Genomic DNA, 18,116 nt, shown 5'->3' on the forward strand with positions numbered 1-18,116 from the left:
CTGGGGTTGTGCCGTTCGTCGCTGTTGGGTTTCGCCACGCTCATAGGGGATGCTGAGGCTGAAATCGGGCTTAGGGGAGCTGCTGAGGACGGTTTCTTGAGTCACGGATGTGAGGGAAGGGGAGCGAGCCCGGGGCCGAGGACAGCCCGCGGTGGGACCGCGAGGCCGTGGCTGGGGCCGGCGGGTGTTGGCCGTGCCCCGGCCTTGGCTGGCCCCTCGAAGAACGGGGCGTCTGCTGGGTGTGGAACCCGGTTCTTAGGTAAAAGCGGGTCTTTTGTAAGCGATGTGAGCGTGGGGTGCTCGTAGCCGTCTGGCTTCCGTGCGATTTGCTCCTCGAGACGTAAACTTTGTGCTACGGGCTGGACCTGGCGGGTGGCTCTGCCCGGCCGAGGGACGCGGGGCAGCTCGGCGCTGGGAGCGCCAGGCAGCGTCCCCAGGGGACCTTTGGGATGTTGGCAAGGATTTGGGGACAGCATTGATGGGGTCTGTGGTTTCCGTCAGCTGTAAGGGGACATTTGGTGGTCTAAAAGAGGACTGGAGCCAGTTTGGGAGTTCCTGGCAAAGCAGCTGGCTGAATTGGTGCTGTTCTTTTTTCGTATTTATTTAACAGCTGATATTTTTGGTGTACTACATGTTACAGTCCTTAATCTAAAGAGTTTCATCTGAAACACTGAAAAATACCAGACAAAAAGAGCTCTGTAAAACCCTGAGATCCAAGGCTGCAAGGGACGGAAGGGCAAAGACCAGATTTTCAGATTCAGCGAGTTCTCAGTGTTGGTAGTTTAAGGGAAAAAAAAAAAAAGTCTTTACAAACGTAATCTTCTCTGAAAGCTGTTGAGCAATAATTAAAAAGATGGAGCCCCACAGTGTCATTTCTAAACATCTTTCTGGAGCGTAATTGCAGCTGGCTGTTTGAAAGCCACGGGTGCTGCTGGGCTGCGCGGTGAGCGAAGTCCTCTCTCTTTGTCAGCCGCTGGCGGCGGCCAAGCGGGCGCTTGCTCAGCCCTGGAGGAGGTGGGCTCGCCCCCAGCCCTTCGCCTGGAGCTGGGCTTAAATCCCATGCCTCGGGAGCCCGGGGGGCAACCCTCTCAAACGTGGGCTCTGCTGGGGTGGACGAGGCTTCTCCTTCCTGACCAGGACCCCGAGCCCTCCGCTGTCTGCATCGGCGTGGCGCGTTAGGCACCGGAGTCATCTTTGGAAACGTTTTCTGTCATCTGGGCTCGTTGTTGGATGTCCCCTCTTCTGAGAAGTATAGGTGGTGTGATTTTGGCTTGTTTGCTGTCATTCTTGTCACTAAGCCTCAGGTTCCTCATGTCCAGCTTGACGCACCCGGGTGCTGCTGCTGAAGACCCCCAGCTTCCCCCCTTGAACCCAAGGCGCGTCTCAGTGGGAGCCGTGAGCACAGGCTGTGGTCAGTTTGCTTAACAAGGCGAGTTGCTTTGTCCCTCAGAGGAATTAGGTTTTAATGCCGGTGCCTTTAAAACCCAAACCTCTTACTACAGGGGCATGAAAAGATTGTGGTTCCAATTAGTAGCTGGCCATTTCCCTGCAGAACATTTCAGATTATTTAGGTGGTGGGGCTTTTTGCTTCGCCGTATTTGCTTTAAAAATTCCACTATAACATAATTAAATTGTTGGGAAGTAGTTGGAGTGGAAGGTGGCATTAATTTTACGTTCTGGCCAATACTTCCATCTATTAGATTGCGAGAAAACATGAAATAAAAAGATTATAGGGTCTTAAATTCTTATTTCAAGAAACCCTGAGTTAAATTCAGGATTATTTTTGTGCAGAGTGTAAAGTAATTGAAGCTTGTGCTGTATATTTTCAAAACTAAGCAGATGTGATGTGGCTTTGGAGGAAGCTTAATCTATGGATAACAGAGAACCTATTTGTAAGTTATAAGGGCAATTATGTCGGGATATCAGATTTCTAAACAGGAGATTTATAATCTGTAGTTCAGGCAGATAGAAGTTTCCTTGTATAATAGTCTGGTTTTTAAATAGTCGGGCTAATGACCTGACTCTCCAGAAAAGCACAAACTTTCTATTTTTCAGCTACATGCCAGCAAGAGCTGGGGATGTCTAGCATATGTTCGGTACCTTGCAGGCTTAATTTGTTTAAAACAAAAGCATTAGAAAAATGTAGACAGTCCTTTTGAGTTATGGCTCTTTTGCTCTAAAAGCTATTCTTAAACCCGATGTGAGACAAGCCCCAGAGAATTACAGATTTACTGGAAGAAAAGCATCGTGTAGATACAGAAGAGGGGTAAAAGGGAGGGAGAGACGTGGGAAAATCAGGCAGGGAACTGAGCTGAGCTTGCAGCCTCGGCCCGGAGGGGCTGTGGGCTCTCGTCCTCGGAGCTTGGCCGGGCGAAGCCGCGGCTGTTTCGTGTTGGTGACTGCGGCTGGAAGGCCTCCGGAGGTCCCTGCAGCCAGCAGTGACCTCTGCGGGCTCGTTAGTTGGTCTGAGGTTGTGAAAGCTTTGGGGGGCGATGACTTACTGTCCCGTATTGGCTGTAGCATCAGTTTTGTTGCCCAGAATTACTGAATAATACAGCTATTACAGTTTCCTGCTTGTCAGACTACTGAAATATTTATCAGTGTACCCATCACCTTTCCCTGGTGCACTCCATGTTATTATTTTTTTCAATTTTCTCCCTTTTCCAAAGCCCAGGCACTGAACGTTGCTAGGTTTGAAAAACCAGCCTCCTTTCTGGGCTTGCAGTAAAATTCCCACAGTCCTGAAAGTAAAATAACCTCTTACTCCCGTGGATATTGGTGCGAGTAGCGTGGGCTGTCCAAGAAAGCAGCCGCTCTCACGGAATTCCTCGGGAGCTCAGGAATGCCAGGTTGCAGGGCCGAGGGCGTAGCAGTCCGTGCGTCCTGCAGCAACCGGTTAAATTTGGGTAACTTTAGCAGAGATTTCCGTCTCCAAACCAGTAATAAAAGAGCCAGAGAAGTCAGCAAACATCTGGACGTGGGGAAGGCCTTTGATTAACGAGGAGGATGGCGCTGTGCCTCTGTCTGAGCCACAGACAGCCCTATTATTTGTTGTTTTTTTTTCAAGAACAAAACCATTACCAAATGAGATTGGAGGCCTTCAACTTTTGGTACACATCCCTCAATTAAGGCGTTCAGGCCGGGGTTTGGGGAGCTATGCGCAGCTGTTGGTAATTGATTTGTCTCCCGATAGAGCCTGGAGTTGCTGAGCGGAGCACGAGAGAGAGATGTCGAGCCGTCCCTTTTGTTTTAGTTGGGGTTTTGGTTTAACATCACCCTGTCGTTAGCCGCTTGCACGAACAGCTGCTCAAGTTTTGGAGGGTTGCTTTAATGACGGCATTAATTCCTGACGGCTGCCCAAGGCACCGAGGAGCTCGGCAATGTCAACAGCCCCAGCTGCCTATGTGCCCCGTGTGCCCCATCCACGGGAGCACCAGCATCCCCCAGCTCCCGGGTGCTCAGCCCATGGGGGGCATTTGGGGGCTGTTGGAGCGTTGGTGGCGCGGAGCCTTGCGCAGGAGCGTGCTGTCCCTGCTGGCTGCGGTGCTATGTGCCATCTGGGTGCTTTCCGCTAAGAAACTGGCCGCTTTCTGGGTTGAGAAGGTGCTGGCACGCATCCTTGCATACGGAAGGGTGCAGGAAGGGTCCCTGCACTGGAGGAGAAAAGGATCTGCGTTGGGAGAGAAGCAGTTTATGTGCTGCTGCTGTTTATTTGCCCTTGCTTTTGTTTCTACCTGTTACATGGCTCAGTCACCTTCCTCGTTCTTTTTAATCCCCATTTTCCTAACTCCTCTTTCTTGGTGTGGCCGCTCTCGTGCGCAGCGCTGTGTGCTTCGCCTTGCACTCTCTGTTTTCTTTCCACTGCATTTATGCATCTGCTTGAACGCTGCCCAGATGCTTCCTGGGAAGGCCAAACTGTTTCCACTGGAGCCGAAATAGTTCTCTTCTGGTTTTAAACGAATGCAGAACACGTTTATTACATTTCTGTGATTACTCAGTGAAGTCTCTGAAAACAGTTTTAAGATCTCTCTTTGCTCATGCTGGTAAATATGTTTTGCTTGGGAGAGAGTGGTTTTCCTTTATCCTAAAGCTGGATTTGCGTATCCTGGTCTGGGTATCATCTCCCGTACTAATACAAAACGTGTCTCTTGCTGAGCTCAGTGACAGAGGGGCATGCGGTCTTTCTCTGTGTGCGAGGAAAACGGCTGCTCCGTCTCACCCTACGGAGAGGGAGAGGAGCGTGTTCTTAGCTTTGGCGGTGTCGCTTCAGTTGCTTGACAAAGGCGATGGGTGATCTGAGCTGGGCGTGGGTAGAAGAACCTCTTGTGAGTTGGGGGCACTTTGTCTTCATCGCTGCAGCTAAAAAGTTGGTCTTAGGGTGGTGAAATGTGACCGACCTCTTGTTAAGATTTCTACAAATACCCTTTTTTTTTTTTTTTTTTTTTTAAATCATGCTTTCAGCCCGCTGTCGTTTCAAGAAAAAGGCTTTTTCTCTCTGCTTAAAAAGGCCATCAGCTGTAGGAGCTTTGCTAGTAGGACACCCCAGACGGATGGGTGAGGTGCTGCAGGTGTGCAGCAGGATGCCGGCGTTGCAGCTCTGCTGGGTGAGCAGGTGGGGGCCAGGTCTGTGCAGGAAACGGTGGGGAGGAGGTGGAAACACCATTAAATTAGATGGTATTAGCTACTGGGGGGAGGAGGGCTCGAACCCTTGGTTACAGGTGAGGTTACACCCAGATTTTCAGGGACTCGTAAGTTTTCTTCTTGCAGTCGCCTTCTGCTGAGCCCTGGGAGGCAGGCGGTCAGCACAGATGGGGGATTTGTCTGACAGAGGATTTTGTAAGGCAGTCGAGGCAGTTTTTGAGTTTCATCACATAAAAATATCGAGGTAATCACTTTCAGCTGTATTCCTGACTTGGTGTTTTTGGGGTGGGAATGTATGTGAAATCTTTGGCTCGAGGAGATGTAGATTTGAAAAATCTGGTCTTCTCATGACATCAGGCTATTGAGTAAGGAGCGAGGCATTAGCAGCACCAACTGATTCTTTGTTTGCTTCGAAACTCACTGGTTCTGAAACAGAAGAATGGGAGATCTCTGAAAGCAGCGAAGGGGAGCCTGCATGCTGTTTTTCATTGTGGCATCTTAATCCAGATGTTGAAATGAAAACGTCCATTGAAAAATGCCCGGCTGACGTTTCATTTGTTACTCTCAGGTTGCAGAACGAAGCACAGCAACTTTCTTCTTTACAGCGCTCAGCGCAGTTCCTCCCCAGCAATGCATTCTTTCGCAAGCTGAGCGTGTAACTCTTTCACAAAAGAAGGTGCAAAATACAGGGCGATGCTGGAGAGGCGCAGCAGAGAGCTTTAAATATGGCCGAGGAATAGCTACGCGGTATTTGCACGTTGTGAGGACAGCACCAAAGCCAAAACATTCTCTAACCTGTGTTGATGACGCTTTTCCAGATGATTTCTGAGCGTATTTCGTACAGCTCTGCAGTGACCCTCCGTGCAGTTAACAGCCGTCTCCTGTGCAAAGCCCCCAGTCTTGCACTGGAATCCCAGGATGAGCAGCCCCCAAGTCCGGGTGTAAAATCCAGGTCCTGCAATAACGTCGCCGACGTCCTCGGAGGCTGGATTTCCCCATACATCCCAAACGCCGCCCGCCTGAGCGCTTTCCCCGGGGGAAAATTAATGTTCTGCGTGTCTCGCTGGTGTGTCATCTGCCGGGTTGTTTATTGCGTCCTTCGGCTGATAATTGCAGCTATTCGAGGCCCTGCTCTGAAAGCCCTTGGACGTCTTTCCGTAGACCTCGGGGGTATCTGGATCAGGCCCGCGCTTTGTTCGCGTCCTCCCAGCTTTACGGCAGGGGGAAGCAGCAGGAGCTCTGACTGCTCTGCCGTGCAGCTGGCTCGGGAGCTGGCCTCTGCAGGTCCTGCCCAAAAAAGCTGCCCTAGGCCTTGGGTCGTGACTCAGCCCGCTCCAGATTTTTGGAGCAGTTCGATACCGCTGGGGTTTGAAACGCACGAAGCCGTCTCCTTTTCCAGGACTCGAAACAAGCCTTTTGTGCCATCACCTCTAGCTGTCTGTAGGCGCTTCTTAGTCCTGGGGCAGTTTGTGTGAAATGTTACAGTTTCTGAGAGGGTCGAGGGATTTTCTGGAGGTTTCTGATCCCTTCTCATGGACGCGCTTTTAATGTTTCAAAGCGGCGCACGGCGAGGTCAGCTAATGCTGCCTGGGATAAGGTTTCACTTCTTCTGTGTTTTGCATTCCTGTTTTTTCAGCAACGTTCCCAGCATACAAGTTGGGTTATGGTTTTAATCTCGGCAAAGTCAAAAGATACTTCGGGGGGGGGGATCAGCCCAGGCTGCTGCTCGCCCTTGCCCCACGCGGGGACAGGGCAGGGTGGACAGGGCGAGCTGTTGGAGTTGGGCTGCAGGGCTCCAGGCAGCATCAAGGGGTGCCAGGGGCTGCCCTGGGCTGAAGAAATGAGGCTGGGCAGCATTTGCCTGAGCATTTACCTTGCAAAAAGCTCCTTGGTGCACATGGGTTGCTTCCTCCTCCTCCTCTTTCTCCCTCCCCTCCCATTTTTTATCAGGGAAACAAGTTCCAAGCAAAATATTCCGAAGTGATATTTAATTACTCTTTAAAATGCAACTATGTGTCTTATCAGCCATGTGGATTTCTGTTTGCTGCTTTGATTTGACAGTTGGTAGTTTGTCATTTTTAAGAAGCTTACACGCTCCAGGAATCTGTGATTTTTGTGCTTTTGAAAGGAGAGATGTTGAATTAACTGCGGCTTTGAACTATTCACGGATAATTTCAGGCCCCCTGCTTTCAGCAAATAACAAGCTGACTCCTGAGCTTTCAGGCTGGCTTGAATACTGAATAATCGCGGCTTTCTAGCTGTACGTGTCCTTTAAGCCAGCTCCGTAACACGTCGTGGTGTAACACACGAGGTATTCGATGCGTTCTCCAGGCAGGTCGCTTTGTGATAGTGCCACCGCCGTGCGCTGACAGTCGGGAAGGGAAGAGCACCGCAAACATCGTGAGGGTGTTTGGCTTCCTTGTGACTTGTGCTTTGTATACAGTAATTTCCTCTCGTTTCCTCCCCTCCCTTCTGATCTTTATGCCTTAACGCCGCCGCGTTGGGCTTTTATTTGAACTTTCGGCAGGGGATGGCTGATGCGTTCGAATCCCGGCGACGTCGCGCAGCCCCGCTCTGGGACGCGCTTCATTACAGCCATGTATTTCACAGGCGAGCAGCTGCAGTCGCAGACACTTCGGGGACCTGTCCAAGGCTGCAAAAATCAAACCCGTGCTGCTGCAGGTGTTAGACTCCTACCTCGATGAGCCTGTTATTTGAACAGGCGACGTGAACAAAAGGCACGGGGAGATTAACAATCCGGAAAAGCCGTGCACGAAACCTGTGCCAAATCCGGATAAATTCCAGACTAGTGCCCGCAGCCCGGCATCGTCCCCTTTCTGGGATCCCCTTTCAGGGGGGCAGGAGGGCTCTGTCCCCCCAGCTGTGCGTGGGCAGCCTGGCTTCAGGGGGCCTGAGCTCCCCGCGTGGTGGCATCGTGGTGAGCTGTGCTCGGGGCGCTGCCGTCCCTTCCTCTGCTCGGTGCGGCTTCCTTCTCGTGCTGGGTCCCACTGCTAAAGTTACACAGCCAAAAAATACAACTGCGGGTTAAATCCGAAGGTCCCGAAGTAAAGATAAGGCCGGTGGAGAAGCTGGCAGTGAAACGAGGAGGTGATGAGTAAGCAAAAAGACATAAATACGTTAAATTCTCTTTCCCACTAGAGAATTTGTGCAAGTATTTCAGATTACAACACGGGCGCCTTGTGCGTGCGTCCCGCTGTACGATGGCTCATCAGATCATCATCGTAAGTTTTCCAAAGAAAACGCAGTGTCGTGTTGATTGGGCTCAGAGCGCGCCGAATTAATGAAAGGGTGGAACTAAACAGATGCAGGAATGTTTTCTGCATATTCTCACGTCCGTCTTTCAACACCGTGAACAATCGAAACCGACAATTAATATGCAAAGAATTTGCGGGCTTTATTTAGCCTGACTGACTGACGGACTGCTGCTGTCGCGTCAGGGCATCGGCTGACATGCTGCAGCGGGATCAGCCCCCTGCCCGGAGCACAGCGAGCCCCTCTGCTCGCAAAACAAAGACGGGAGAGCCCCCAGGATGCTCCTGCTGCCTGCGCCGGGACGGCGAGCGGTGGAGACAGCGTCGGGGAGAAGCTGGTCCGCAGAGCGAAGCCCCAAGTGTGCCCCTAAGGAGCCGTGGGGACCACGAGCTGTGCTGCCAGCCCCGTAGGAGAGCGAGGGCAGGAGCCTGCTCGGTGGAATCGCAGGAAAGCAAACTCGGGGCGCAGCGAACCTCGCAGAGCTCGCTCAGAACCGGCGGAGTGCTTGGGATGAGGAATTTAAAAATTAAATTATTATCTATTTAAAATTAATTTGCCAAGAGTTACCAGATTTTTAGCTTGTGCCCAAGGCATTAAAGGAAAAAGAAAAAAAAGCTGGTGGCATCCTGGGGTGCCCAGGTGTGGTGGCCGGGCTGGCTCGGGGTGACACGGCGGTGACAGCGGGATCCAGCAGCAGCCCCAGAAGGGAGGGAGCTGAGGAAGGAGCCTTGTTTTACGTTTCAGTGCAAGGATTTAGGAATCTGGGTGAGAATTAGGTAATGTTTGCGGGAGGGAGTAGGACACAACTGGAACTAATCGCAACTGTGCGAGCGAGCCGGAGGGAGACGTCCTACTTCTCCGTCGTTCCCGAGAGACTTCCACTGGCAAGATGAAGTCATAGCCCTTACTTCACGAGCAGGAACTCAGCGTGCTGACAAATGAGCCCTCTCGATTCGTGCCGGACCAGCCGAAGAGGACGTTGCCCCCTTGCAGAGACGGGTGGGCAGGCAGGTACGAGCAGCCGCCTTGTAGGCGCCTGAGCGCGAGCTGCCAGAGCTGCTCCATCACCGCCCGAGCCCGTGCCCCGCGCGGGGAGCGGTAATTGCACCCAGCGGTGTGAGCCCCGCTTCCAGAGCAAACAAACGGGTTTAGGATCTCCCCCTCGCCGCACTGCTAGGGGAGTCCCTTTTGGAAAAAGTGTGAAATTTATGGTAATACGTGCTGAGGATCTCGTGGCGGATCTGGGCTGCTAAATCCTCTAAACCTGAGCCCACAGCTTCATTGACAGGGCCTCTCACTTTGCTCTGCTCCAAGCTTATGGTTTCAGTGCTCCAATATTTTTCCATACATGGAAGCGTTCGTGCCCCAGCCCGGGCTAATCCTGACATGCCACTGCATCTGGATGTTAGCTCATTTCTTGCAGCTGACACTGTACACAGGCAGATGTCTGAACCTACTTTTGTTTAAACGGATTTATGTCAACAAGCAAAAGTCTCACCCCATAGGTAAGCAGGGGAAAAAAAAAAAAAGTGTGGTTTTCCATTTTACCTGCCTTCCAGGGCTGTTAGGTGGCTGGACAGGTCCCTGGTGATGCTGTGCTGGGGAAATGTCTGGTATTTAAATGACAAAGGGGCACAAGTTTAACCGGACCAGCCTTCGCTCCAGCACAAGCCCCCATCTCGCTGCTGCGGCTCTGCCTTCCTCTCCCCTGCACTCTGGTCGCTTTTCTGTGCCCTTCCTGGGTCTGGGTGCTGTCCCCCTCTGGTCCCTATCTCCCCTCCTGCCCCCAGAGACCCCCGCTCCGTCCTGCCAAAGGCTGCGTGCTGCTCGGGCCATATTCACCAGCTCTGCGGGGTCCCACTCGCGGTTGAGCGGGGTGTCACGGCAGTGCAGAAGAAAGAGCTGCTTGTGCCGCTGAGCTGCCGTGTGAGCTGGAGGCTGTTCCCGTGGCTCCCTGGCAGGGCCGGGCCGTAAGCTTTAATTAAATGGTTGTAAGGTGCTCCGAGATCCTCCGCTGAAAGGCCCTGCGTAAGGGCGAAGTCTCCAAAGAAAGGCTGGAGACCTTTCGCACCCGTTGGGAAGGATGGGGAGCCGAAACGGCAAGATCCAAACGGGTGAGTCTGAAGTGACGTTGGCTCTCCCCTGCCCTCTGTGATGGTTCAGAAGGACTAGTGTGACCCTTCCCAAAAAAGAGGGGAATCGTGGTTTTAGTAGGGCTGCCAGTGATTTCAGTTCCATCCCCTCCTGCCCGCTGCTAGTCAAGATGGCGTGCTAGGCTGGAGGTGTGCGTGGGGCGTTTTGTGTGTGGGTTGTGCTGTTTTATTTGGAGCTAGGCATCCGCTCGTGGCCTCTCGTCGAGGGGATGTGGGCGCTGGGCGATCCTGCTGGCCCCTGTGCCCTCGTGCCCGCCTGAGCACTGAATTATTTGGTGGTTTGCACGTGGCTTTCCCGCAGCCCTTATTTCAGCCTCCACCAGCTGGACGGCTCCGGTGATCAGGTGAGACGGCAGATCCCCGGCGCTTTAGGAGTCTTCTTGATGTCGGAGTTTTTTTTTTCTTCAAGTTTTTCTGGATGCCGCTCTGGTGCTTTTAGGGCGGGTTGAAGGGCACCAGGTTACAAATCCTGCCGTACAAGTACTGCCTGGGCGCTCAGCATCCAGGAATGCGCTGCTTTATCAACTGATAGCTACTGTTTAACAGGGCGAGGAGTTACGCTGATTGCATCCTAAGCTGATGACTCCCCACGTTTATTTTGCAGGCTGCTCCCTCTCTAATTCTGCTTCGCGGCAGTAGCACAGAGACAGCATTGCTGCTCCATTACCAGCTGCTCATAACCACCTCTTCCCCGTCATCTCCGTGCTCGGGGAGCTTTGCAAATCGTGCTAGGGAAGTGCTGATGGCGTTGCCTTGGCCTGGCAGGTAGGAAGGAGAGGGGCTTGGTGCTGGGGGGGCTGCCCGGGGAGCCTGCGGTGGCTGCTCCGGGTGCAGGCTGCCAGCAGCACGGGCGATCGCTGGCGTGGAGCAGCGTCGTGCCTCCGCTGTGCACGAAGGAAAAGCCCCATCTTAAACAAATGCGACGCTGCTCGTCTGACAGGTATGGCCAGAGCACCGTCCTGAGAGTTTGTTTTCCACGCTTTTATTTGGAGCTCAAATTAAGCTGCCGTGCCTGTTGTCTGGAGGGAAGGGAAGCAGAGCAGCAGCCTCCTCGCCCCTGCCGGGTGCCGGCGGCTTTTCCAGCCCCGCCGTGACTTCCCAGCCCCGTGCGCCGTGAGCCCAGCCTGCCCCCCGCCGCTGCGCTGCACGCTCCCAAAATCGCTTCGTTCCAGGGTTAGAAAAGACCCGGTTTTGTGTCCTCAGAGCTGGATTTCACAGACACGTAACGGGAAAGGTCTTAATGCCTTGAGCTTGATCTGCTAATCTGAAAGCATGGGAAGTTTTTCATAGGAAGATTTGCTGCCTGGCTTTCACGGTGCGAGTGTGCACAAATAGGTTTTATTCCTGCGATGGGGCAGAGCTGCTGGGTGCCTGCCACCAAGGTTACTGACATTTAGGTCTCTGGTTTTGGTGGAGATGCACAGAAATACATTTAATGAGTAGGGGGTTCCAGAGAGTGGTACGGGTGGCTGGAAATTGAGGGCAGGGACTACTTAAGCGCTAACGTATGGCGTAGCTTTGATTCCTTTTTATTTTTTTTAAAGGAATGGAAAAAGCTAAGGGCTGCTGATGAGCAGTTTTTCCTCCCCTCATGACACGCTTGTCCTTAGAGCCTTGTCGGCCACCTCCGTTGCAGTGCTTTCTTGACAGTCGCTCTCACGCCTCCTGGCCGTAAGTTCAATGATTTTGTGTGACGGGAGCACCCAGGGCCCCGTTTGGCACGAGGTGTTTATGGCTTGAGCTGTGCGCGCAGCGGCGTCTGCTGCCCCAGTCGCTCCCAGGATGGGTTTTATGCCTAGAGAGGCAGTTTTCGAGCCAGTTAATTGCCAGGTTGTAAAACAGAAGGGGACGTGGGTGTCCCTGCCTTTCCCTGCGGACAAATCCCTGCCGGTGTCTCTCGGGGTGGAAGCGTGGTGACAGGAGGAGCCTCGTCCCCAGGGGCAAGGTGAGCAGAGGGACGGGGACAGGACAGGACCAGCAGCAGCGCTGCCTTGGCTGGGAAGGCGCCGCGCTCCAGGCAGCTTGACTTTGAATTGCAGAAGTGATCCAGATTTTAGTCTGTTGAAGAATAAAATGCCCCGTGAGCCGTGCCTTTTGGCTCGGGCTGCCTGACCGGCCGCCCTGCTCTGGGCCCCGTCCAGCGTCCTCTTTTTGATGTTGGTCTCCGTGAGGATTTACTGCAGGCTTCACAGCTGAAAAAGCGGCGCGGCTGGTGTGAAAGCCTTGCTAGGATAAAACTTGATAGGATGAGAGGCCACCGAACGCCACCTCTGTCTGTGGCCATCCCTCTAATTACTGAATTAACACCCCTGGGCGCAGCTTGCGGGCCCACCTGGGGCTCGGGGCTGTTGTGCTGGGCCATGTATGCACAAACACACAAGGAGAGGCAGCCCTTGGGGTAAAGCTGCTTATTTTTGGGGGTGTCGGTGCTGTGCAGGCGGGGAGCAGCCCAGCTGGGGCTCCGTGGGACCCCCTGCAACATGTGGCACAACATCCTCCCCCTTTACTGCTGTTGGGAAGTGACACAGCAAACAAAGCAACTCCTGATGGCCATCGTGGGTTATCCAGAGCCAATCCTTCCCCCAGCCGCACGCCTCCAGGACAGACGGACGCCGGGTGACACGGAGCAAGGCAGGAGAGCCCAGCGTGACGCAGTCGAACTGCTGCTTGGTGGCACAGGTGGAGGTTAGGACATTCAGGGTTTCTTTCAGCGTTGTAGTGAAGAATCTGAAAACGTGATTCATCCCTCAATCCGCGTCTCAGGCATGCGGTGGTGAAGTTAGGAAAAATCTGGGTATGTATAAAGCGTTTCCTCCTGGGGGCTGGGAAACCCTTAGGTGCAGCATTTGTTATTTTACTTAATTGAGTTTGAAATCCTCAATGCTCAGAACATGCCCGCTCATGTCTGTTGCAGGAAAAACTCAATTGCTCAATAGGAATGGCTTTTCATCCTGCCGCACTAAGGAGAAACTAAGGTCAAATCTATTGAAAAGAAGAATTACCGATTTATTTATTTATTTATTTTGTCATCTGCTCAGAACCAGGGAAATGGCTTAGCAGGTACAGCTCGTGGTGAGGAAGGTCGTGTGTGTGAGGCAGCTCCTGAGAAGGAAGGCGATTCTGTGCTGATGCTCAGCCCTCTGGTATTTAGCCTGCTCTTTCACTTTGTAATTATTCCAGCAATTAGCGCGGTTACAGATTGTGCCTTGCCTTTGCTGCTCCGTGTGTGCTTCTCAGGGTTTGCTGGCCATGGGAAGAAACCAGCTTTATGCAAAAGCACAAGCCCAGGCTGAAGAGGTAGCACGATGTGAATCATTGCTCCTGGTGGTGCGCGCTCACAGCCGTGGCTGCCCGTGCCCCTGCTCCTGGAGCGACGCTGACGACTCGTGCTCTGTGAACAAGAAGATGAAGAAAATGACACTCCTGGAACTGAGCGAATGAGACACTGCCGGGGAGGTGGCAGAGGACGGCCTCTGCCTCGCCCGAGCTTGGGCAGCCGCATCTCTTGTGCTTTTGTTCTGTTTTCCTCTCTCATTACTCAGAGCGTTTGCTTCGTCCGGAGCTTCAAGCTATACAAACCAGGGGTGTCGAGCAGGGCGAAGACGCAACGGTGCGTAATTCTCATCGAGGTCATGCCATGCTATGCAAAGCTGCCAGGCAGCTCCTGATTTCAAAGTTGGGAACTGCCGTTTACGTGCATTTTTTCGGTGCCTCGTTGTTACCGGTGGAAGCACGTACTGACAGAGAAACGGGTATTAACGTGACCAGTGCCGGCTGCAGCACAGACCCCGTTGTTCAGCTAACACATCCTGCACTCACAGCTCTCGTGTGAATGAATGATCACGCTCCAGCCTTCCCTGTTAAGAGCTATTGAAGAGCACAGCAGGTTTTTTCACCTTGCTGAACCGAATGTTACTAAGAAAATAAATTTAATCAAGCCCAGGCATTTTTGCAGGAGTCGCCGTGCTCTTCTTTGCGCTGCACCGTGCCATCCCAGCCAGCGCTCTCCTGTTGTGATGGACGAGCTCTGCCTGTTCGGGGGCTGCAAAGCCCCTGCCGCAGTCATCGGAAGAAAGGAACAAAGTCCTGGTGGTCTGGCTGCCCTCCCTCCGGCCTCCTGCCTGTCCAGGACCAGCCTGGCGCATCCCATCCAAGCCTTGTTTTCGCTCAGGTATGAGCTCTTTTCCATGCCGTTTACGCTCCACTTACCAAAAGAGCTCGGAGCCAGATGGTTTTCCTGCCGAGGATATAATTTCATGGGAGAGAAGCAGGGGTCTGTAAAACAATCTGTGGAATTAGTGGCACCTCAGCTCCTGCAGGGTCTCCCCGCCCCCTTTTTGGAGTCTTATTGCTGTTCTTTGAAAGCTGAAATTTCCATTGCTGCTGATGCCCTGCCAGGCACTCTAGCAGGGTTACTTTCCCTTGGATGCAGTTCAAGAAACCATCGTTCCTTTTCTTTATCGTTCATCATCAAAGCGAGAGGAGTGCTCTGCTTCCCTGCTGCCTCCAGAGCTGGGGAGAGCAGCCGGCCGGGGCTGCTCTTCAGACCCATGACACCAGCAATGTGAATTTGAAAAGATCTTGGTAATAGGGAGGTCAAAGCCTCCGTGTCCTCAAGAAAACATACTTCAGTAATTTAAAAAACATGAAACAAAACCTGCTCAGGATACCGGCAGAGGTCTTGCTGGAAACCCTCCTCCACGGAAGCCAGGATCTGAAGGCGCACACTTCATCTAACACTAGGGACGTGTTCCACTCCTGACACATTTGCCTTGGTTTTAGGATTTGGGCTAACCTTTTCATGCCATCCGAGAGTGTAGATTAAAAAAAGAGAAGTGTGTTTAGCAAGGAAAAGAAAGCTTACGCTTAGCTTCTGCTGCTTGTAGGAGCAGTTGGCTGCAGGACGTGCTGTTTCCTGATGGCTCTTCCAGTTGGATGTTGGTGGGATAGCTTCGATCTCAGCAACGTGTGTGATTGAAGGATCCTGCACTGGGTGAACTGGTGTGGATCTGTCTGCTCCTGCACGTCCACTGGGATATCCTGACCGCTCCTCATTCCCTCTTACCTTGTCATAATGAAACTACGGCAGGACTTCGTGCTGTTGGCGGTGGGGAAGAGTTTTCCTAGAGAGAATATAGAGGTCCTCTGCTTCTTCAGAGAAAACGTATGGGCTGTACGGACAGGAGAACTGGCTGAGCAAGTTAGCAGTGGGTTCGAGATGTTAGCTTTGTGGCTTTTGTCTACCAGAGCCTGAGCAGTATTTGATGTGCAGACATGTTTTCAGACATTTCTCATAGAGAAGGTGTTGGCAGGTCTGTTGTTAACACCCTTGCCTTTAGGCCAAACTATTGAAAATTCAAGTTCAGCTTGAATCTAATTTCAATGGCTTGGAAGGCTGCAATCTGATGGGCTGAAAAACCCCGTCCAACTCCAGCCCTTATTAGGAGCTTAATCTGAAGTGCAGCCAAAGCCAAATAAGGGGGAGGGCAAAAAAAAAAAAAAAAGGCAGTAAAATGGAACAAGAAATGTGCATCCAATTTACAGTATTCCTCTGCAAACTTAATTCAGCCCCCTGTACGCGTTACAAAGCAGTTTCTAATTATGGGATCATGGGCTGTGTTTTTCCGTGGCATCCCTGCCCTCACTGCTCGTACAGGACGGGCAGAGCTCAGCGAGGGAAATGGAGGTGGCCAGTTGTGTATGTAGGACCTCTGCCCTGTATGGCACGGGATCCAGAGCGAGGAGAGTTGTGGAAAGCCAGGAAGGGTAAAGTCATGGTTAAGGAGATGGGCGTCCTGCTGCGCTTCTGCCGCAGGATTCGTGTTCGCATGGCGTTTGTTGCCCTTCCTGCACAACTGGTGCCTTTATTTCCTGGGTCCCAGTCCGAGGGCTGGTTTACAGACGTTTGGTGTGCTCCTGCTGCAGATGGTCTCACGGGAAGTGGCACGTCAAACATGTAACACGCTACTCACCGCTATTTATTTTTTAAAAAGCGAGCTGTAGGCTGATCTGGACCTGGATGCCCGAAGCTCCTTTATGCCTCCTTTCTTCAGCTACAAAATGGAGGCGTTAGGAACATAGCTCTCTAGGATTTTGTGAAAATAAATTCACATCCTTTGAGAAGTATCCCAGTTTGGCAGCGGCTAAATGCCTTCACTTTTGCCTTGGAGCAGCACGTGAGAAGTGTGAAGTGAAGAGGGCTCAGCACCGCAGTGAACGGCCGGGTAATTCCTCACCCGAGGAGCATCTTCTGTTCTTGGTACCATCTGCGTCAGAACTTCATGCACGTGTGGTATGTGTCCGTATGGTAAGGACCATGCACAGGTGGACCAGATCAAAGCTACAGAGAAAATGTATTTCCAGCACATCCTTGCTTTGTAGAGCTTGGTTTGGCAGCCTTCACATTTTTGTAATGCAGCCCTACAGATGTAAGACGATATCAATGACAGGACCAAGTGAGGAAGGAGTTGTGTGTGGAGGGTACAAGCATCGCTCTGTAGGATACCCTACAGGGAGACTTCATCCTTAGGGTGGTAATTCGTTTGCTTTTCTGACCTGTAGTAGAAAGCTGAGGGTTTGGGATCGCCCAGGAAGGATCCTGTGCATAGCTGAGGCTGCTGACGCCAGATGTCTGCTTTTGGCTTATCGGACGTGGCTTTTGCTTGATCTTTAGGTTGGAGTTTCACTTGCAAAACAGCTCCCGTGTCCATCGAAGACAGAGGTTAAGGAAGTTATTTTTTCTGTGGTTTTCTGGAACTTTATACCGTCGCCTGTCTCTAAGGAAGATGTGACGCACGATGGCTTTGCAGCTATGCAGCTCGATGGCGAGGCGCATAGCTGCCGACGCTGTCATAGGGATGCTCTCGCAAGGCGCTTGCTAAGCCGAGAGGCAGCCCACGTTTCTCTCCCTTCTCTCTTACCCTCTGGACTTCGCTCCAGTTTATCTCCATCCCCTCAAAATGTGGATTAGGAGAAGCGGCACGTTTCATGCCACACCGGCAAGAAGAGCCCCGTCAGCCGTGCCGCGGCGAGGAAGGGCTCAGCCGCGCTCCTCGGGGCTGCGCGAGGTTCTGAGCGCAGCTCTCTTCCATCAGCAGATGTTGTCAGGCGTGCTCAGGCAAAACCTTGCTCTCATTCACTAATTATAAAAATTCCTGGCGGAAGCTCAGTGTGACTCAGCTACAAAAAAATGACTTAGGAAAAAAAAAAAAAAAGAGGTTTATGGCATAAGGCTGACTTGAGCGCACAAGAACGAGGGAAGTCGGGGCCGTCTGTAAATCCCGCGGGTCGTCCAGCCCCAGCCCACCCTGCGCTTGTCTGGGGAGAGCAGCGCTGGGAGAAGCTGGGAGGTGACAGCTCCCGGCTGCTGGTGGGGACAGACAGACGGACAGCGAGGGGCCTTCCTGCAGCCGCAGAAGAGCTGGTGCTGCCTCGTGAGCTGTGCTCTTCCCTGTAAAAGCCGTGGGGACGGGGAGGACCTGCTGCCCGCTCGGGGCTTTACGTTTGCCTTTCCCCTCGCTGCACCGTCTGAGAGCTGCACGGGGACACGCGGGGGCTGCAGCAAGCCTCCCACCTCGACAGGTCCGGAGCGATCCCCGAACAGCGCGGTGTGCTGCGGCACCGTCTGCTAGAGAAGCTGCCTTTTTTTTTTTTTTTTAATCCTTTTTAGAACGTTGGATTTTATTTTACTTTTGTTATGAAAACCACACAACTAATTTCCCTTGGAATCTTTTGCAGGCGTCTGCTCCGAGTGTGTTTTGGCCTCGCTGTCCATTGCTGGTTTTGAATCCCAGTCCCAGTGCTGGGAAGTTTTTAGAATTAATGCCAGTTGTATTTTTTTTTAATAGAATTGCAGTGTCCGCCTGTGGGTTTCAAACAAATATCCTTGACTTCATATTTTGCTTGCAAGTAGACAGAATCCTAGGGGTATGTGGCCAACAACAGCTATTTGGCAAGGATGCAGCACTTCCCCTTTGTCAGAAATGGCTTTTTGTGTCTTTTTTGTAATCTGGTGTGCACTTTCCCCATCCTGCTGCTGTACCTAGCTGC

At 52.4% G+C, this 18,116-nt stretch overlaps 1 protein-coding gene and 1 long non-coding RNA gene across 2 annotated transcripts in view; both read left to right on the forward strand.

Moving 5' to 3' along the window:
• NXN (nucleoredoxin) overlaps positions 1-18,116 on the forward strand; it is a 56,834-nt gene that overhangs the window by 641 nt on the left and 38,077 nt on the right. The gene's annotated exons all lie outside the window — the stretch shown is intronic.
• LOC121057748 lies at positions 8,496-14,005 on the forward strand. The gene is made up of 2 exons (XR_005813941.1): positions 8,496-13,210; positions 13,305-14,005. It is a non-coding gene; the product is annotated as an uncharacterized LOC121057748 (long non-coding RNA).

Source organism: Cygnus olor, chromosome 20, assembly GCF_009769625.2.
Source record: "Cygnus olor isolate bCygOlo1 chromosome 20, bCygOlo1.pri.v2, whole genome shotgun sequence".
NCBI lineage: Eukaryota > Metazoa > Chordata > Aves > Anseriformes > Anatidae > Cygnus > Cygnus olor.